Raw genomic sequence first — 21,760 nt, 5'->3', positions numbered from 1 at the left:
ATACGATTCTCGCAAAAAGGATTCTGTATTCTGTTGTTTACAAGATAGGAGAATAAAGTACAGGTTTCGTCGTACGGACGAAACAGTACACAATACAAACATATACAAAAACTCTCTCTCTCTCCCTCTCTTACTCTCTCTCTCTCTCGTTTCTTGTTAATTCTAAATGAAGTCGTTCGGGAACTAAATTTGCAAGGTTTTTTTTAAAATAAAACGATAATCATTCTTTCATTCTCTCTCTCTTTCTCATCCAATCACTCACTTACCCCCCCTCTCTCTCTCTCTCACTCTCCCCCCCTCTCTCTCTCTCTCATATATATATATATATATATATATATATATACACGTGTCATACATATGTTTCATATATACGTTTACTAATTCACTTGTTAAGTGGTTATTATATAATCTTCACTTTTTAGATTTTTTCTTTTATGTATCTACTAGAAGTTTTTATTTTGATTCACATATTTTTGTTTTCTAGTTGTAGTAAGTGTACGTTGAAAATGAGTACGTTCTTTATAACACAATTAATTTAGATCAGTTATATTGTATATTACACAATACATGTGAAATTGAGATTAAAGGTAAAATATGTACGTTCCGAAATCATTTTGTTCGTTTATTTTGTGTGTATTTATTTTTGTTCCAACAAACTCGTCGATTGCAAGAAAGGTCAATATGACCTAATTCTTCGAGTATTATAAATAAGTTTCAATCCAATTCAATTTTCTGTGTCTCATTTTTTCTTTATTTTTCTTGTCTAACCTCACAGGCATTAGTAGACTGTTTCATATTGGATCTCCTGGTAAAGTTATTATCAAAATGTATTAATTATTTTTGTAATTCATTCAACGGAGATGTAGCGAAGTTGATTGTGTTTTGATGTGTAGGACAGAAGGGGACCAAAAATTCTTCCTTGTCAGAAGCCGGCTTGTATTCATTTACCGAGAATTCGCTCGCCATCTCAGGTCGCGTACAAAGCCTCCTCAGCAACAAACCGAGGTATAAGATCGGATACCAATGAAAGACCGAAAGTCAGTGTGAAAAAGACTTGCTTTGGTATAATATATCTCATTGACTCTTTTTCTCAACATGGGATTCTATGAAGAAATTTCAACTAATCATTGACTAACGGTCACTATACCGCATATTTCTACACGAGAAGAAAGAATAACATGGGATTCTATGAACAAATTTCAACTAGGGCACTCTCAACAATGAATGACACATCTACACGGAAAACAAAGACTTTGAGCCCTGAAGATGATCTCAATAAAGATCGAAACGTTGGCACGATAAAGAAAATGTTTTTTCTAAAACCTACATCACACCAGACCGCATCTCACGATCTCCGAATTATCTTTTTTTCAATATTGTCAAATTTGTTTGGCTGTACGTTAGTAAAAACAGCCAAAAATCAAACAGTACAGGCACATACTACATGGCCTCAGAGACATTGCAAGATGTTTCAAATTCGATCTCCTGGTAAAGACCAAATATATTAATTTTTTTTTGTAATTTTACAACAACTAAAGTACGCTTCTTTTCTGCCCATTTTTATATTTCCATCTTCTTCTCAATTCACACTTTTTTCCTTTTTTCCCCCCGAATCGTAAACTAGGACCTGAGGGTGCCCGATGCGAGGAAACGGACTGGTTATAACTGCAGGTATTTCGGATAATGGAATGCGGAGGGGAGTCGTGATCTTATCCCGTCTCATTTCCTGTTGGCGAAAAAACAAGAGGGGGAGGAAATAAAAATTTTTTGATAAGGGTCCGTTCTTAAAGAACAAAACTGGAAGGGGTCGGTGATTACACGGAAGGGATGCGGGATCATGCTCCCAGAGGAACGTCGGTAATGATACGCGGTGGTAACCCCAAGTGACAATAATGCCATATTTGCATATCCACCCTCACATCTAACGGAAGTTTCCATGGTAAACAATTTCATCAACACTTGGCAAATGTACAAGTGTTATTAAAATCTTGTTTTCCTTCCATTAATTTTACATAGACACTGTTGATTTATTGCAATACATTTGTCTTTTGTCTTCCCGTTTACCACATTTCTATCGTGATTTGACAAAAGAACGTTAAAACAATAAAAACTTTTAAAAATCATATCAACCTTACCATTTCTCAAAAAATCATAAAGGTTCGTTAGGTTATAAGAAAAGTATTTGTACATGAAAACACTATTAAATACAAAGTCAAATTTTGACTTGTTTTCCGTGGTTCGAAGTTGTCTGAGTCTAAATGTAGAAAAAAAGATAGGCTTCAGTTAAAAAATTACCCATAGAAAGCTCCTAACTTTGACAACACGATTTGTAATCGCCATCAAAGTTCATAATTAATTAAGGTTTTTGGTTGAGATAAAAAAGTCAATGGCACGAGCGGGATTCGAACCCACGATCTTCGATACGCCGCTGTTCTACCACTTGAGCTATCGTGACCTCGATCAACTCGGACACCAACTTCCCATCTCAACCCCACCTTTTGAATTTTCCCTCCTTTTTGCCATTTTTCTCTCTGACTTTTTTATCTCAACTAAAAACCTTAATTAATTGTAATATATTAATTGGTCAAGCGGACCACGAAATTAATGAATTTAAAGTTCATAATGCAAAATATTTTTTATCACCCATTATAATTATGTAATCATTGACGCGTGTTAGCTCACACTGCCATTAGCTCGTGTTGAATTATAAAACTAAACTAAATATATCAGGTATACAAAATAAATTTACTTGGATGGATCCGAGGACTTATAGTAGTACAGGGAAACGCGAGAGCGGACGTCCTTGAAGGAAAGAGGCTGCTATACCGCAGACACGTCCAGAGCTCTTCTATGGAATAGGGATTCACTCTATCTATTCACTCTACCTTAGACAAAAAGACAAAATGAAAATGAAGAAAAAGTCGGATTAGACACAACCAATGCAAAACCATCTAGCAAGTTTTGGAAGAAAAGAAGCTACATAATGCATAAAAGGAAGGACCAAGATGCTTCTAATTCTAACATGACAATACAGATTAATTTGGAATTTGAAGAAGTTGGGTAAAATCCAACATGGCACGGGCAGATTTTGAAAGGAAGGAGAAGAGAAACCAATATACTGTGCCGCTACTAACCCGCAGGCTAGTTTAAAAGCTGGGAACGGGCTAGATTTAGGGTTAAAGACGAAATTTGTAGTGATTAGTGACCGTTAATCGATAATTATTCAGAAATCGTGAGATGCGGTCTGGTGAGATGTAGGTTTCAGAAAAAGAAAGTTAAAGAAAATGTTTTTCTGAAACCTACATCACACCAGACCGCATCTCACGATTTCTGAATAGTTAAAGACGAGTTAGGTTAGGTAGGGTTAAGATTAGAGTTTATGTTAAAAAAAAACTCTTTTGCCACATTTGCCCACAGGAGGACGTGTTTTGGGATGTACATAGTAACCGTAGGTTGGTGAGATTCAACCAATAAAACCGGACTTAACAATTAAATCTCTTGAATAAATATACGAGCCGATATGCTGTGGGTACAGAACATAATAACATTTTGCAACCTCACCCTGCTTATAACCCTAGCGTCTCGTATGCTATCTGTTACCCACATTTTAGATAAAGCTTTATTCAATATCTTATGGATTGGTTATCAAGAAGTGACTGCTTTGATTATGTTGAATCGTTAAAAATTATACTTTTATGCTGCTGGCAATATCGTAAAATTGTTTATTATAAACTATAGAAAACAACGTTAACAGTCTATGGATCAAATTGTGAAAAATCACCAACTATTGACGTCTTATTGCCCTGGTATCTACCATCCGAGATCATCCTTTCTTTAAGTCCTAAGGAGAAAAAAAGTTATATATAAGTATAAGAAATGTTCCGGAATCAGAGCCTCCTCCCCTGGGCGTTGCTTTTTTCGCCGATCCTTGCCGCCTGGGGATTGCTTCTCGAGGTCGTTCCTCCTGTCCACATCAGTGAAGGATGGCTTACTATATAGTTACATATACTACAAATGCATGTTTGTCTCTGTAGAACGAACGTTTAAAAAATAAAATTATTGAGCAAATTGCACATAAAATGTATGTACAATGGTATTTATGTCGTGAAGGTTTTGAGTAATTTAAAAATCAATTATTAGGTGAAATTTACTTACTTCCTATTACGCCTACGAAATCAGTTACTTAATAACTAATATTTGAATTTTATTTAATTAGTAAGGAAACGTTCAATGTCCAACACACTTAAAATTTATCAAATATCGATGCAAAAGTGGAGGACATGATTGAATAAAAGTGTTTCTTTAATAATCTTTCGCCTGGCTACTCCATAACATACTTTTTCTGATGAAGCAGGCTGTGGTCGGAAGCCTGTCCGACTTTTTAAGGCTCCGCCCACCGCCACCAATATGGCCATGCTTTCACCTACGTTTTCATGCCATTGACGGAGAAGTTCGTCGTCTAAGGAGCAGTTCAGTTCATGTGCATTCTAAGGGGCGAATAATTCAGGTGAAACTGGTACAAAATACCACCAAAACCTTAATGCCACGAAAGCAACCTGGGGATATAGTAGTCGACATCAATGTGCTTGCTTTTCATCCTTGGCGTAAGTGACGGGAGAAGGGCATGGGACAACCAAGATGGCCCTCCGGTCAGGGTTATGGGAGCGAAGTTCCTCGCATACTTTTTCGCATGGACAATCCCTCGCGTAAATTATGTTTTTGAGGAAGTGTAGCTATGAAGCCTGTCGGGCTCTTCTAGGCTCCGCCCATCGCCACCGAGATGACCATGTTTCACATATGGCTTCAACTCATTCGCGGAGAAGTTGAAATTTCATCCCTCAGGCGATTGGTGGAAAGAAGGCATGGGAATGCCTGTCTTTTGAGAGGCTTCCAATCTTTGTCGCCATGAGCTATTCTGCTAACTCTCTGGCGGTGTCCGCTGGGTCTTGAAAGTTGATGAGGTACCACGTGGCTTCCTCTTCGGATTTATCATTATAAAGTCTAAGGCCAATGACTTGTACAGCTTCGGTAGAGACAGCCATCTTCGATTCAATAATTCGTCGCTGTTGTGTTTCTCGACCACGCGGGACAGGCATAGTGTGTGCATATTGCATTCATAATATTCTAAAAGAAAGGTGATTGATGGTTTATATAAATATGAAAGATTTACCGACTGAAACTCAAATGAGATACTTAGGACTATACTCAGACAGCACATTGACATGGATTCCTCAAACAAGACTTAAAAAACGTAAAAAGAAGACTTTCAGAACCAAAATTTCTTTTGGCTATTAAAACGTATCTAAATCTATAAAAACTTTTACCACATTGGAAATAACGAGTGGGTCCACCACGCCATCACATATCCAATTCTTTAAATGAACGTTGCCTAGATAAACTGTGAAAATCTCTTACTACGCCATATAATCACAAAGACCTAAATATTACTTTTGTTGTACAGATCCTTTTTTCATAAAAGTTAAATACGAACAATTAATTAAGGTTTTTAGTTGAGATAAAAAAGTCAATGGCACGAGCGGGATTCGAACCCACGATCTTCGGTTAGACACGCCGCTGCTCTACCACTTGAGCTATCGTATTTATAAATTTACTGATGAATGACTGAAGCTAGGACAACATTTAAAAAGCCACCTTGTTCAGAGTAACATTTTCGAAATAATAAAACCTAGCGTAGGTTCGTGGCTTAAAATACTGAGAAAATAGGTATTTCCAAAATTGGCCATTTTTTCTTTTTTGTGGACAATGTATTATTGTCGTACTGTAATACTACACGTTAGGTACAAGGAGGAAAGGTCAAACCTATTTGAAATACTAAGTTCACTAATTTTGTAGTCCGCTTGACCAATTAATTATTACAATTACTTAAGGTTTTTTTAGTTGAGATAAAAAAGTCAATGGCACGAGCGGGATTCGAACCCACGATCTTCGGCTAGATACGCCGCTGATCTACCACTTGAGCTATCGTGACTTCGATCCTCGGACACCAACTTCCCATCTCAACCGCACCTTTTGAATTTTCCCTCCTTTTTGCCATTTTTCAATATATTAATTGGTCAAGCGGACCATGAAATTAGTGAATTTAATGATTTAAAATGAAGTGTACTTCACTAAAGCTCTCCGTGGCCATTTCATTTATCGCCGAGAATCCAATTCGATTACACGACATTTGAAAAATGGCAAGAAGGAGGGAAAATTCAAAAGGTGGGGTTGAGATAGGAAATTGGTGTCCGTGTGGATCGAGGACACGATAGCTCAAGTGGTAGAGCAGCGGTGCATCTAGCCGAAGATCGTGGGTTCGAATCTCGCTCGTGCCATTGACTTTTTTATCTCAACTAAAAACCTTAATTAATTGTAATATATTAATTGGTCAAGCGGACCAAGAAATGTTATATAAATACAATGTTTCTTTCTTTATGGTTTTTTACTGAATAGTTTTAAACAACCAGCCCGTGGTAAAGGAATGAAAGCATAATTTTGAAAGAGTTAGCTACCTTATGAACCGCGAACGTTCATGAATAGCACACTTGACATATTTTGAAGGTCTTCATATCAATACCCTGAATATGCTTAGCACAGTTTTGGTTGATAAATGTCTAATGTATCAAAAGTGTTTAAGGAAAACTAAACTTAAAAAATAAAGTTATTACTTTAGTACTTACCGGAATGTGTGAAGATGATAAATTCTCTCCTTCGCGTTGCTTATCTTCCATTAACAGCTCCTGAAACAGAAAAAATCATTATAAACAATTGAATTATTGATACAAAGCTCTTCCATTCAAAACCGTTATACAATGACCCTTTTCCAAGACAATAAGATGTTTGGGAATTTATTTGCACATAATCCGGACAGAGTTTGCCCATGTAGAAGCCCATCTGTGTACCTAGTCTGGGAGGATTAAAAGCGCTAATAACCGATAGCGTTTAACATGCGGTTGTCACACCCTATAAACTGTGTTTAATTGCGAGCTTGTGTACCCGGAGGGGAAAACACTGTCCAAAGACAACCGCAAGCAATTATCCACCCGTTGGTTTTCTCTGGACGTTCAATTTCCTTTGCAACCGTGTTTGCCTAGATGAACTAGTTAGCTAGCCTTTTGTATAGAGTGCATGATGGTTAAATCAGGAATCATTTTTTTAAATGATGATTCTACTCACATATTTGTTTTTTACAACAATCCGGATTTTCAGAATTAAACGCTCATTACCAGGTTGAAGGAGTTACAAACACGTCTCTCGACATGAATTGTAAGCGTAAAAACCTTTATTTGAAGAGAAAATTTGTTCGCGCTAATAAATTATGATAACACACAGGACTTAGTTCACACCACATCATTGTTTTCGGTGTAATACTACTGTGTACTCGGTGTAATTTGAAAATAAGCCATTACTTTGAAGCTAATAAATTACATTCAAATACACCAAGGTTTTCAACATTATTCAAGGTTGGAAAGAAGCCACTACATTCACGCTTATAAATTACATTTACATATACTAGAACCTTTCATTGACACTGGACATTCGATATAGACATTCATACTCCACGGGGTGTTCGGTATTTCATGGGGTAATTGAAGAACAAGGACTCTATTCACGCTAATAAATTACCTTCCCATGCGCCTGCGTCTTTCACATTGTTCGGTGTAATTGGGAAGAAGCCTTTACTTTCACGATAAAAAATTACATTCCTCCACACAACGGTTATTGACATTTTTCGGGGTAATTGATGAATTGATTCACGCTAATAAATTACACTCGCACATTCATTCACTCTACCCTAGAGTACTCGATATTCCTCAGGGTTCTTGTGGATAATCTACCTTTTTCGCTAATAAATTACTCTCCCACCCTAGAATATTCAATATTCAATGGGGTAATTTGAGTAGAAGCCATTACTTTTGCGATAATAAATGACATCACACGCCAGGGTTTTTGACATTCTTCGGGGTAATTGATGAAGAATCCTCTCAATTCACGCTAATAAATTACACTAGCACATTCATTTACTACACCAAAAATCCTCGGTATTCCTTAGGGTAATTGGGATTAAGCTGCTTTCACGCTAATAAATGACATTTGCGCATTCATTCAGTTAACCCAAAAAACTCAGTATTCCTTGGGGTAATTGGGAATAAGAATCCTTTCACGCTAATAAATTACACACACACACCCTAAAATATTCGATATTTCATGGGGCAATTTGGGTAAAAACCTTTTCTTTCGCGCTACTGAATTACATTGACACACTAGTGGTTTTGACATTCTTTGTGGTAATTGTTGAAAAATCCCATCTATTCACGCTAATAAATTATAATTACACATACAATATATCCATTAACATTCTCTAAAATTAATTAATCTTTATGTAAGGTATTCGTTGAAATAAAAAAGTCAGTGACACGAGCGGGATTCGAACCCACGACCTTCGGCTAAATACGCCGCTGTTCTAACCACATGAGCTATCATTACATCGATCCACTCGGACACCAACTTCCCATCTCAACCCACCTTTCGAATTTTCCCTCCATTTTGCTATTTATTTTATTATTATTATTTTTTAAATCTCACTTAATAACTTACATAAATATTAACTGAAAAAAGTTAGTTGGTCAATCCGTATTTGATACAGTCATTCACTTCCGAAAGTATGTAGTATTACTCTGGGTAATTAAAGAACAAGTACTTCCACCTTTCACTCTAATAGATTTCATTCATATAAGCCAGCGTTTCGAACATTGTTTGGGGTTATGGGATGAAGTGGTACATTCAGCTTATAAATTTGATTTACGCACGCCAGACAAGCATTACCCCCTAGAATATTTGATTTTCTTGGGGTAATTTGGGTAGACGCCTTTACTTGGGCGCTAATAAATTTCATTCACACACCAGAGTTTCTGCGTTCTTCGGGGTACTTGATGTGAATATTCCCCTCCATTCACGCTAACAAATGACATTCGCATATTCATTCACTCTACCCAAAATACTCGGTATTCCTTGGAGTAATTGGGAATAAGCTACCTTTCACGCTAATAAATGACATTCGCATACTCATTCACTCTACCCAAAATACTCGGTATTCCTTGGAGTAATTGGGAATAAGCTACCTTTCACGTTAATAAATGACATTCGCATACTCATTCACTCTACCCAAAATACTCGGTATTCCTTGGAGTAATTGGGAATAAGCTACCTTTCAAGCTAATAAATTACACACCTAGTATATTCGATATTCCATGGGGCAATTTGGGTAAAAACCTTTTCTTTCGCGCTACTGAATTACATTCAGACACCAGAGTTTTTCACATTCTTCGTAGTAATTGTTGAAAAATCCCCTCCATTCACGCTAATAAATTACATTTACGCACACCAGGCATTCACTTCCCAAAGTATTTAGTATTTCTCGGGGTAATTAAAGAACAAGCATTTCTTCATCTTTTCGCACTAATAAATTACATTCACATATACCAGAGTTTTGGACATTGTTCTAGGTTATGGGATGAAACTGTACAAGTACTGTTGTTTTTACGTTCACGCTAATAAACTGCATATTTGTATCAATTGTTGGAGATTTTTATTTAATATACCGTATTTCTTTTGGTTCATTAGATACTATTTTATTTTTTGGTGCATTGGAATTTTTTTTTTATATCCTTTGAACGTACAGCGTGTGATAACGATTCAAAATAAATTCCGCGTTTGGAGTTGTGTCGTTTCTTATTATTTTGGTTTAATCTTCCTTTTCGGTTTTGTCTCCAGACTCGAAGGTTCTTTACGAAAACAATGAAGTGTTGCCTAAAATTTACATTTTAAACGGTTCCTCTGGATTTGGGGCGAAGAAGGAAATCAAGTTGATTTATCCCGACAGGGCAAATAGGTATCAAAGATTGGACCGGGTCTTATACTTTAACGCCCCCCAACCCGTAGGTTAAAATATAGTAGGAGCAAGAAGGCAGAAAGGCTAGTATGTGACCCGTCTAACCCTATATTTCTATTAACCAGTTAATAAGACCATCTCTTATCAAGTGTGTGCATCGTGGGTAAATCACTTTAGCTCCCCTCCAGTTGCCAAGGTAACCTCAAGTCTGACGATCTTATACGTGCTTGACAAACAATGAGTATCTCCTTTACGCCTCCCCTGTAATATGCTAAGAGGGTGGCAGCCAACTCATATCGAGGTCGGGTCTTTGTTATAAAATTTTAATTTTTTTCTAAAGGAAAAAGCACAACTTTTGGAAAGTTTCTTCTAAGGAAAACAGCACGCCATAGTAAATTTTCTAATCAAGTTTAAATAGGAATAAGCTTAATTTTTTCATGCAAACGTCAAAACGAACATACAAACTTGATAGATTGTTTATAAATTAGGATAAATAAATTATTTTTCGAGACGAAACATGGCCATATCAGTAATATTTATTTTCCCTTCTGCCAGGGGGTAAATTAAGGTCGGTCTAATTGAAACAACGGATTTGACAGAGAAAATGGAAACTCCGAGAGAGATTCTAGGAAAGCATTTATCTCTCGTACAAAGACAAATAGAGAGGGTACAATAATCGCAACAGGCTTAATAATCAATTAGCAAACAGGGTAAAAGCACGGCTGCCGCTACCAAAAGATTCCTTTCAACCGTCTTCTTGTAAGATTTTATTGTTTTACAATAGCGTAGAGAAGTACTCTTTAATTTCGCCCTTATCACAGCACTATTCATTTTTTTTTTCACTAAGGGGAAAACGCCATGTCACGAGATCTATAAAGTCATAGATTTAGGGGTTCAGATGAAGGTCGAGGGTTTTATGAAGGCGTAAGTTTCTTGTGTTTCAAGACAAGTGGGATTTGTGATTTGTGTGATTAGTAACATTGGATTTTGGGAAATCGGGCTCTTGATTTCAGGATTTGGGACTGGATGGCTGAAATTTTTAGAGTTTGATGTGGTTGAACCGATTGAAGAATTCACTTTCATGTAGTTATGCCATCTTTTGCAGGGAAAGTTTTGAGTGGTTTTTGTCATCTGGTCAACTGTATTTGTTTTAGTCGAATATGGGATTTCCAAGTTTTTGTCGATGTAGTCCCAAAAAGCATAGGACATAGGTTACCGGGAAAGAAATAGAGTTTAATAAATTGGACCAGAGGCGACACGACAGAGTGTGGTCTTGTGTGAATCTTTGGTTTTGATGAGTCTGATCCTGCATTTCTAAAACTTTTCTTTAAACTCAAAATCCTGGAGGATTTTCTGATAATGGCAGATTCGTCTGAACACCTGACGAGTACTTTATCATTAGTAAAGGTTTCTTTCTGAACCACTTTAACACGGGATCATCCTGAATGCCAGACAGGATCTAGGTACGCTCAAAAGATATTGCATATGTGTATAGTATATCAGGATTGATAATAATGACTGTAATTTATACTAAAACGAGAATGGTACCAGTGTTGATACCTTGCGGAACACCCGCTTCGGCATGGGGGTGCGAGAATGATGTTCTGATTCATATATAAACTTAACTAACGGAAAAGCATTTTAGGTTGAGGTGCCCACTAGAGATGCATCATGTTTAGGTAAGCACTCGAACGGTATTCTTCTGGCTCAAAAATTTGGCGAATTCCTTCGACAAATGATCTCAGAGAGGGAAATCCTAGATGGTTTGGTGAAATAATGGCGGATCGTCAGAATATGTGACGATTACAGTATGAAGTGTGATAGCAAGGTGTTTATACTGAAAAGAGAATGATACCAAGGGTGCTGCCTTGCGGAACGCCGGCTAGTTCATAGTGATGAAGAAGAAGTTCATCCTTCTTAAAAAAAGCTACCGGGCAGGTAACAATTAGGTTAAATTAGTAAGTGAATAGATTGTTCTTTAGTTCCAAGGCATTCCTGGTTGGCACTCTTGGGCATGCATGCCGCCAACATTCCTTCCGCTCAAGGGAATATTGAGCCTGGGCGCTAATATGATAGCGGTCTGCATATCTAAAAAGTGCTGTTCATTGATACGAATATCTCAAGTATATACTGATAAGAGAATTGGATTAAAGATGCTGCCTTGCAGAACACCCGGTTAGATATAGTGAATTCGCGAGGAGGATGTTCCGAATATATTTGTAGGATAGGTTATAATTTTAGGATGAGGTGATAGATGAAGTTTTTGAAACTTGAAACATTACAGACGAAGCTCCGGTGCCACACTCAATCGAAGACCTGACCGAAAACATTTTAGAGGGCTGGTATTCTACTATTGCTTTCTCCTCAATGCTTCTATTTCTACGCCTTTTGTTGAAGTATTAAAATAAAGTAACTGGGTTATTACTTATGATGATTTGAGGAAAAAAAAAATTAATAGTCAAACGTTACAGAGGACAGAAAGATTCAGCCTAAAATGTTGAGAAGCTTACTTAATGTTCTTGGACATACTACGACAATTTGGTAAATAGCCAAAATAAATAGACAGTGAGTAGAAAAGATGAGTAGAATTAGAAATCTTGACAAGGTTTCTCTTTTTTAATTGTAATTTTTTAGGGCAAGCAAATTACATTTGTCATCGCCTAAAATTTTCCCCTGTCTTTATCTGTCTCTTTTCTTTATCCTGCTTTATCTTGCTAGTCTCTCTGTACCTGTGGGCTTCGTCAATTGTGGATAAAATAACATTAAAAGAATTAAAAATATTTATGGCCCAGAAATACGGATCAGCTATCTGCTAAGCATAGGTCATTGAGGATGTCACATATCTTTCTTTGTAGACTTAGTTCTTTCAATTTATTATTTCCTCTACCATGGTTCTCCACATAACGGGCACCTACGAATGCATTGTTTCCCTATTAAAATCTGATTCTCTCAAATATTGCAAATATAAACAATATGCAACAAAAATAAATATATTTCCTCCAACGTTGCAATGTAATTATTTTTATATATTTAGGTCCTTGGTTTAGGCGTTTGGTCTAACTTGTTCATGCGTTAACCTAAAGCCATCCTGTATTTTCAAGCTGGCACAAAAATCTGGTGCCTCCAGGTACAGACGTTTCTTTTAAAAATTCTGAACCCGAAGTAACTTAATTATTAGAGTGTTCCATTATGGTGACGAAAAACCGACCATCTGGTTTTTGAATGAAAAAATGGCACACTTTGAAAATTTCCGATTTGTGAGAATGCATAAATTTTGAACAGACATGTTTACGTAAATTTTACGCTCTACAATTTTTGTTCAGAAGAATTTTTCAAAAAAGTGAACAGGGAAGCGACAATTCTTACTTTGATCTTTTGGTAATGCGGAATGCTTGTTTCCAAAACCACTTTACTATCACCGAAATTCAACTTTTCTATCCCATTTCACAGGTGTGTGGAATACAGTGGACGGTGACCGATTGAAAGATTATTAAAATTTCCTATTAATCGTTAAAGGGCGTCGATCCAGGACGATTTCCTGGTTCCACACCTTATTTGACCTTTTCGTAATAAGTGCAGTTTTATTTTTTTAAATATGTTATTCTTTATTTATGTACAATAACAATTACGGTCAATACCCATCGAGTAAGTCATACACATTTAAAAAACAGTAAAAACTAACAATCACAACGATCCAAACACAAACTAAAATAAATATAAAAACGTAACAAAGATGATTACAAACTGAAAATACAATATAAAAATGCAACAAAGCATGAAGGGAAAAGTTACTCAACTATATAAGATACTAATACCATGATCATTTTGTAAATTAAAATTTTACAATTATGGATGATGTAAATGTCCATAGATTCGGAGAATGATTTCTCTATGAACCGCAAGTTGTAAAATATAATTTTTTGACCATGGGTTGTTCTATAAATGGCACTGCAAGACTTTAGTCCAAGGTTATTATAACCTGATAGCCTACCAAATCCAACTACTAACAAAAATTAAGACTATAACTGCAACATTCCTGAAATCACCTGTCGTTCTATCGTAAAACATTTAAAAAACCCAGAACTTCACTGGCCATCGAAAAAAAAATCTACCACCTGGTTTTTCTATGAAAAAATGGCGAACTTTGGAAATACATATTTTTTCGGCTTTTTTAGTCATAGACCTGCAATCTCGTTTTTTAAAACATTTTTCGCTGAACAAAATGGCTTTTTCGTTTTCCTAGTCATTCAACATTAAATTCAAAAAATTGAGAACCTATTGATTTCTGAACTTTTACGAAAACTTCAAATTGAGCTAGGAAGTAGTCCTGGAGCGGCGCCCTTTAGCTCCATTTTCACCATTTTTGGGCAAAAAATGTATTTTTCACGTGCTCATAGGAAACACAGATCACTCTCTCCATACGTAAACCTACTGTTTCAATATCGAAGCAACAATGCCACAACGCCTGTAAAATGTGAAGAAAAATTTGAATTTTCGAGATGTGGTATGCACCTTATCATAGACATCAGAACCATTCCGCATCCAAAAAGAGCAAGGTTAGTATGAGTAAGAATTGACGCTTCCCTGTTCACTTTCGTCAGAACGAAAGTTGTAGAGCGTAAAATTTGCGAAAACATGACGGTTCAAAATTTATGCATTCTTGAAAACCGGGAATAATAACCGAATAACGTATTGAAATAATAGGTTTATGTATAGTAAAATCTGGAGAGAGAGAGAGTGATCGGTTTTTTCCATTAGCACATAAAAAACCACGTTTTTTGCCCAAAAATCGCGAATAACTCGAAAACGGTTGAGAAATTGGGCTAAGTGTAGGGTGACCAATTAAAAGGTTATTAAAATTTCGTATTAATTGTTAAAGGACCTCGCTCTAGGACGATTTCCTGGTTCCACAGCTCATTTAACGTTTTCATAATAAGTGCAACAATTAACATGTTCCAGTATTTATAAATTTACTGATGAATGACTGAAGCTAGGACAACATTTAAAAAGCCATCTTGTTCAGAGTAACATTTTCGAAATAACAAGACCTAGCGTAGGTTCGTGGCTTAAAATACTGAGAAAATATGTATTTCCAAAATTGGCCATTTTTTCTTTTTTGTGGACAATGTATTATTGTCGTACTACACGTTAGGTACAAGGAGGAAAGGTCAAACCTATTTGAAATACTAAGTTCACTAATTTCGTGGTCCGCTTGACCAATTAATATATTACAATTAATTAAGGTTTTTTTAGTTGAGATAAAAAAGTCAATGGCACGAGCGGGATTCGAACCCACTATCTTCGGCTAGATACGCCGCTGATCTACCACTTGAGCTATCGTGACTTCGATCCACTCGGACACCAACTTCCCATCTCAACCCCACCTTTTGAATTTTCCCTCCTTTTTTTCATTTTTCAAATGTCGTGTAATCGGATTGTATTATCGACGATAAATGAAATGGTCACCGAGAGCTTTAGTGAAGTATACTTTAAAAAAAATTTTTTTTGAAAAATAGCATCGACACTTGCGTAAAATTTAATTGCATGAAATAGTTATTTTTTGTGATTCATTTATACAGCAACATCTTATGTCCTGCATCTAGTCCAAATTAAAAATCGGGTCACCGATCACCACTTCAATCACTAAAAGAAACCCCCTTTTTCTACATTTCGAAGACACTCTCATAGAATCAAAATTTAATCAAATCACTGTAACCTCTTTCACATATGCAGGATGTCCCCTGAACGTCAATAATTCAGGCGGTTATCCTACATGTCAAGTTGGACCAAAATGTTTCTATTGTCCGATGTCTGACCCTTTAGAAGTATCCCTATTCTGATTATTTCAACCTTTTACGATTTTATTCTATAAATTATCTGGTATCGCGAAAAATATTAATCATATGGTAAATAATAACCTTAAATCACAAATAAGATAAACTTTTACAATTTTTCAAAAGCAAAAAGGAGGGAAAATTCAAAAGGTGGGGTTGAGATGGGAAGTTAGTGTCCGAGTGGATGGAGGTCACGATGCTCAAGTGGTAGAGTAGCGGCGTATCATGCCGAAAGTTCGAATCCCGCTCGTGCCATTGACTTTTTTATCTCAACTAAAAAAACCTTAATTAATTGTAATTCATTTGAAATGCCTTTTTTGTATTATTACCAATTAAAATGCCACGGGGCTGTGTAAGGAATCGAACCCAGAACTTCTAGCGTGGAAAATAAGACGCCCTTGCATTTGGCCACCGCAGTTCTTCAATTTTGTTATGATTGTCTTACGGTCGCTTTCCAAACCATTAAGTCCGTCAAGATAATTATAATCTTCTGTCATAATAGACTTTTAAATGATTAAAGTCAATCATCCTGGGTATTCGTACCAGTCGTTTAGAACTTACAGTTTATATTTTTGACGTCGGTGTTTATTTAGAAGAAATTAATACGTTGCTACTATTAGGTCAGACAGCTGTTCACGAGAGTGAAATTTGTTCATATTTATAAATGCGGAATGAATGCCAAGATAGGATTAAATTACTTCTCACTTATCATATCATGAAGTGTAGATGAATTATTTCTTTCCTATGAAAAAATTAAAATTTCGTTTTCTTGTGATCCTTATGAACCTAGAATCTGTTGTTGTTATTTAAGTTTAGATATGTTTTCTTATTGCACATGTTTAATTTGTCAAAAAAAACTAAATATTTTCTGGTAAGTTATGCAGAAACGCATGGGCCGGGATAATTAAGGACGACGTAGTTTATTTATATTCGATTTGAGTTATGCAGGCCACCCAGAAGTATGAGTGAATCACATCTCGGCTCCTCGTCACGTCTTCCTCTCGAAACTTTCTAATTAACTTGCACCCCTCTCAGGGCACGTGCTTATTTTTAAACGTGTTCACACATTGTGTTTCCCTGTCATCCCTGTAAATCAAGTCAACGAGCCGGCCGATATACAGGCTCGCTAACGAACTGGATGGAGACGTATTTTTAACCGCGATGCCCCAAGGTATAAATTCCAGCCGGAAAGTAGTCACTCGGGGATAAGGTGGTCCATTTGTTTCTTTTGACTGTCGTCCAACGGGGGTCCGACGAGCTCTGTAATCAAGCGTCAGTGTGTTTGTACATAAATTTTTCCGTTTTAAAATATTTATCCGGATAAATCGGGAAAGGTTGTTAGCAGACTTTTACGTTCTCTAATTGCTAGCCGGGGCAGAAATTCAAGTCAGAAATTCGACTCTGCCCACGTTATTGGCGAGTTGAGAAGTGGAAGTGAGGAAGGGGGTTCGAAGAGCCAACGATTTTGCTATATTGGCAGAGTTAAGCTTCGAGGATTTCAAGGCTGGAATCCTTAAAGTGCAGAATATTCAAATTTTATTGCCGGATCGACTTTCAAGTTTAAGTGCACCCTTTATTTCTAACTTCGTATGTTTTCAAGAAGAAAAAAATCTTTATTTTTAGTGCGAAATCTTTTAATTTGTTGTTATTTCCTTCCTAATATAAATTTTGACCAAAAAATTAATGAGTGTAAAGACAAAATTTGTTTTCTGGAATACATTGATTAATAATGTAAAAACACGACGGATAACTATCAGTAATAAAAATGCAATAATTTTGTCTTTTCTATTCTCGCTGTTTTGATATTTCTACATTTTTGTTTTGTTAACAATGAAGATTTTGTAGTTTTACAGGTTGTCGAAATTATTAGCACATTAACTCTCCCACTTCCATATTCTTATAATTAATTATACTTTCAATAATTTCGTGGTCCGCTTGACCAATTAATATCTTACAATTAATTAAGGTTTTTAGTTGAGATAAAAAAGTCAATGGCACGAGCGGGATTCGAACCCACGATATTNTCTCAATAAAGATCGAAACGTTGGCACGATAAAGAAAATGTTTTTCTGAAACCTACATCACACCAGACCGCATCTCACGATTTCTAAATAAAAATGGACTAACGGTCACTAATCACCACACATATGATGAATATTTTTCGAGATAACAGATAATTTATAGAATAAAATCGTAAAAGGTTGAAGAATCAGAATAGTGATACTTCTAAAGAGTCAGACTTCGACCAATAGAAACTTTTTGGTCCAATTTGACATGTAGGATAGCCGCCTGAATTATTGACGTTCAGTGGACACCCTGCATATGTGAAAGAGGTCACAGAGATTTGATTAAATTTTGATTCTATGAGTGTGTCTTCGAAATGTAGAAAAAGGGGGTTTCTTTTAGTGATTGAAGTGGTGACCGGTGACCCGATTTTTAATTTGGACTAGATACAGCACATAAGATGTTGCTGTATAAATGAATCACAAAAAATAACTATTTCATGAAGTTAAATTTTATGCAAGTGTGGTAATATAAAAGGAATAAAATCTTTTTTAATAAAACGACCCTAAAATTGAAAAAAATCACCATCGTATCAGACGTACAACCAAAATCAGATTATTACCAAAAAAAAGAAGCCAAAAACATGTTAAATTGACTTTAAGGTAGAAGTTGGTAGAAGTTATCATAATGTTGTAATTTTAAAAAATCTGTTCAATAGTTTTAATGTTCTTTTTCTTGACATAATAAAGTTTACAGTTGGAAAGGTTGATTCTATGCGTGTGTTGTGGAAACGTAAAAAAATGGTAGTAGCCTTTAAATGACTTAGGATAGCTTGAAATACTTTCCATAATGAAGAACTTCATATCCCATAACATGCTACATGATGTCTAAACAATTTGGAATCTGCCAGTATAGAAGAATGGATATTTCAACTATTTTGTTAAATTTAAGGTAACAAAATCATTAAAATAGTCCCGATGCACGTTTTAAAAACGTTTGCAAGTGAGACAAAGTTGAAAAAAAATTTAGTTTACTCCGTAGTTAATGAGTTTGCCACTGATGAGTGTTTTTGTTCTGTTGTCTGTTTATTTCTAAATTGTCTGGAGAGTTTCGGCCTTTTTTGCAATTCCACGCACGCTTAGTGCGGTTCCTCGTTAATTGTTTATTATAAGTGTAGCTTAATGAAAACTCTTGTATTTAGTCGTTTTGTCCTTTAAATTGGATTTGTTTAAATCACATTTATTAGATGCTAACAATTTTGGAAATAGTAAATACACAGCAAAAAACCCGTGATTACTGCGAATTAAACGACGTGATTTACGGTTTTATATTCATTGAATATAAAAAATATATGTAAACAGTGCTTGTAATTCCCAGGCACTGAAGATGATCTCAATAAAGATCGAAACGTTGGCACGATAAGGAAAATGTTTTTCTGAAACCTACATCACACCAGACCGCATCTCACGATTTCTGAATAATTATCGATTAACGGTCATTAATCACCACACATGAATCATTAGGGTTTCGTTGTTTGCTATACATTGGTGAACTACCAGAAAAATTGGGTAAAATTCTTAAACAAGCATGTTTTAGAGTAGTTTTTGGACGTACGTGGTCACCGGAGCCATGAATACAATGCCATACCATTATTCTACAGAATTTAGAATAATTAGGCATGCACGGTATTACAATTAATTAAGGTTTTTAGTTGAGATAAAAAAGTCAATGGCACGAGCGAGATTCGAAAAAAGGAGGGAAAATTCAAAAAGGTGGGGTTGAGATGGGATGTTGGTGTCCGATTGGATCGAGGTCACGATAGCTCAAGTGGTAGAGCAGCGGCGTATCTAGCCGAAGATCGTGGGTTCGAATCCCGCTCGTGCCATTGACTTTTTTATCTCAACTAAAATCCTTAATTAATTGTAAGATATTAATTGGTCAAACGGACCACGAAATTAGTGAGCTTAAAATAAAATTAAAATCGGTATTGTCGCAAGTTTTGTAGCAACGGAGTTTGTCAAGGCCGCACTTAGAGCCGTTTCTGTTTAATATCTCTATAAACGATATCTCTTCGTTTCTTCCATACGTAATGGCCTTACTTTCTGCAAATGATTTAAAAATATTCCTAAAAATTAATTTTGTTTCTGCCTGATTGCAATTTCAACATGCCTTAATAAAACTTAATAGTTGGTGTTCAACCAATAATATTCTTTTAAATTCTGACAAATGTTCAGTTATGACTTACTATAAAACAAAATATCGTCTGAATTACAAGTGAAATTGTTAAAGATCTTGGTATCATTATTGACAGACAGATAAACTTTCCTTTGGTCGACCAAGACTCTGCTGGCCAAAGCCATCAGAATATTAAGTGGCACCCAATGACAAGCCTGTTTCAGTGTGACTGGAGCCACGAGCAAAACGCCAACTGCGGCCCTGGAAGTGTTGTTAAACCTCCAACTACTTCATATTTTAATCCAAGAAGAAGCCAGAGCAGTAGCCCACAAGCTCATAAATGGACAACTATCTGCAAGGAAAAACCATGTAAATAAACAACGGAAACTTAACTAGGAGATAAAGGCAGATGCCACATTAGGCAGTCAATGCCACTACACCAAAATACAATTTTACTAAAAAGTACAACGTCTGATACGAGAGCGGGAAGAATGGGCCAAGGAAACACAGCTAAAGGCAAACTCCTACTGACGACTTCAAAACCAACGAGGCACAGGAGCTGGAGTCCTCGGAATGAACCCAAAGACCCAACTGACGGTAAACCTTGATAAATATGCTACTGTTTCTAGTCCGAGGTCATAGCGATTGAACATTCCGCCAGAGAAATAAAATCGTTAAAAGGCAAACTCCTACTGACGACTTCAAAACCAACGAGGCACAGGAGCAGGAGTCCTCGGAATGAACCCAAAGACCCAACTGACGGTAAACCTTGATAAATATGCTACTGTTTCTAGTCCGAGGTCATAGCGATTGAACATTCCACCAGAGAAATAAAATCGTTAGGAATGCATTCCCGGAAGATAGCCATCTTCTGTGACAGTCCGGCAGCACTAAAGGCCCTACTACCCTCATGTGAGAGTATTTGGAACTGCATGGAGGACCTGACAGAAGTCAGTGACACTAATGACCTGCCCCTGGCATGGGTCCTGGGCACTCGGGGCATAGAGGCAACGAAAGGTTGACGTGTTGGCCAAAGATGGGGCCGAAATGGACTCTCTAGGTCCTGATACCTACTGTAGCTTAGCATCCTACCACAGAAGTTGGTATATCTTAAAATGGATTCTTAATGAGACCAAAACCTGATGAAACAATACCACAGGTACAGATGCAAAGAGATTCGTAGAAGGACTATCCGAAAATCTTACAAAAAAATTAATGGAAGGCAACCGCAACCAAACCAGGATTCTGTTTGAACTCTTGACAGGACATTGCTACGTAAGAATGCACAGCACCGGATGCCACCAAGTTCAGGCAGAAGAAACACGTGCAGATACTGCCAGGAAGAGAAGACAATCATAGAACACATTACTTGTTACAGTGAATGTCTCCGTAGGTGCAAGTTCTTGCAAATTGGACAAGAAAATCTGTAAGGAAGATCCTACACTAAAGAGCCGTTGGCAAAGCTATGGTCAGTGAGTTTAAAAAAATCACAGGAGCACAATAGATCTATTCAGGTCGAGGTGCAGAAGGTCTTGTGGCCACTTCTTTTTACCCTATACTTACGTGTTCACTTAGAAACATCCTCTGAAAACCTAAATCCTAAATTCATTGATCACACTGTAAAACTACAAAATCGTCATCATTGAAACATATATATCAAGACCAAGTACTTTAGAAGACAAGAATGGGAGACATGTGTAAAACACCAAAACGGCCAGAACAGGAAAACCAAAATACCGGTTTATTTCCGGTTTTTTATATAATATTTTTATAATTTTTTATATAATAAAAGTTACATAGTTTTATTAATCTTATTACAACCATGTTCGACTGTTCTAATCCCTTTTTTATACAT

General features: G+C 36.4%; 1 protein-coding gene across 5 annotated transcripts in view; it reads right to left on the bottom strand.

The window, feature by feature from the left end:
* Positions 1 to 21,760, bottom strand: part of LOC106670218 (leucine-rich repeat-containing protein 4C-like) — a 509,524-nt gene that overhangs the window by 223,057 nt on the left and 264,707 nt on the right. For all 5 annotated transcript variants that reach the window (XM_014400338.2, XM_014400367.2, XM_014400347.2 and 2 more), the window contains one exon: positions 6,681 to 6,740. The gene's annotated coding sequence lies outside the window, so the exon portion shown is untranslated. The remainder of the gene's footprint in view (positions 1 to 6,680; positions 6,741 to 21,760) is intronic.

The sequence above is a fragment of the Cimex lectularius genome, unplaced genomic scaffold (genome assembly GCF_000648675.2).
Source record: "Cimex lectularius strain Harlan isolate CLEC.00 unplaced genomic scaffold, Clec_2.1 scaffold92, whole genome shotgun sequence".
Lineage (NCBI taxonomy): Eukaryota > Metazoa > Arthropoda > Insecta > Hemiptera > Cimicidae > Cimex > Cimex lectularius.
This window is presented reverse-complemented; position numbering and strand designations above follow the sequence as displayed.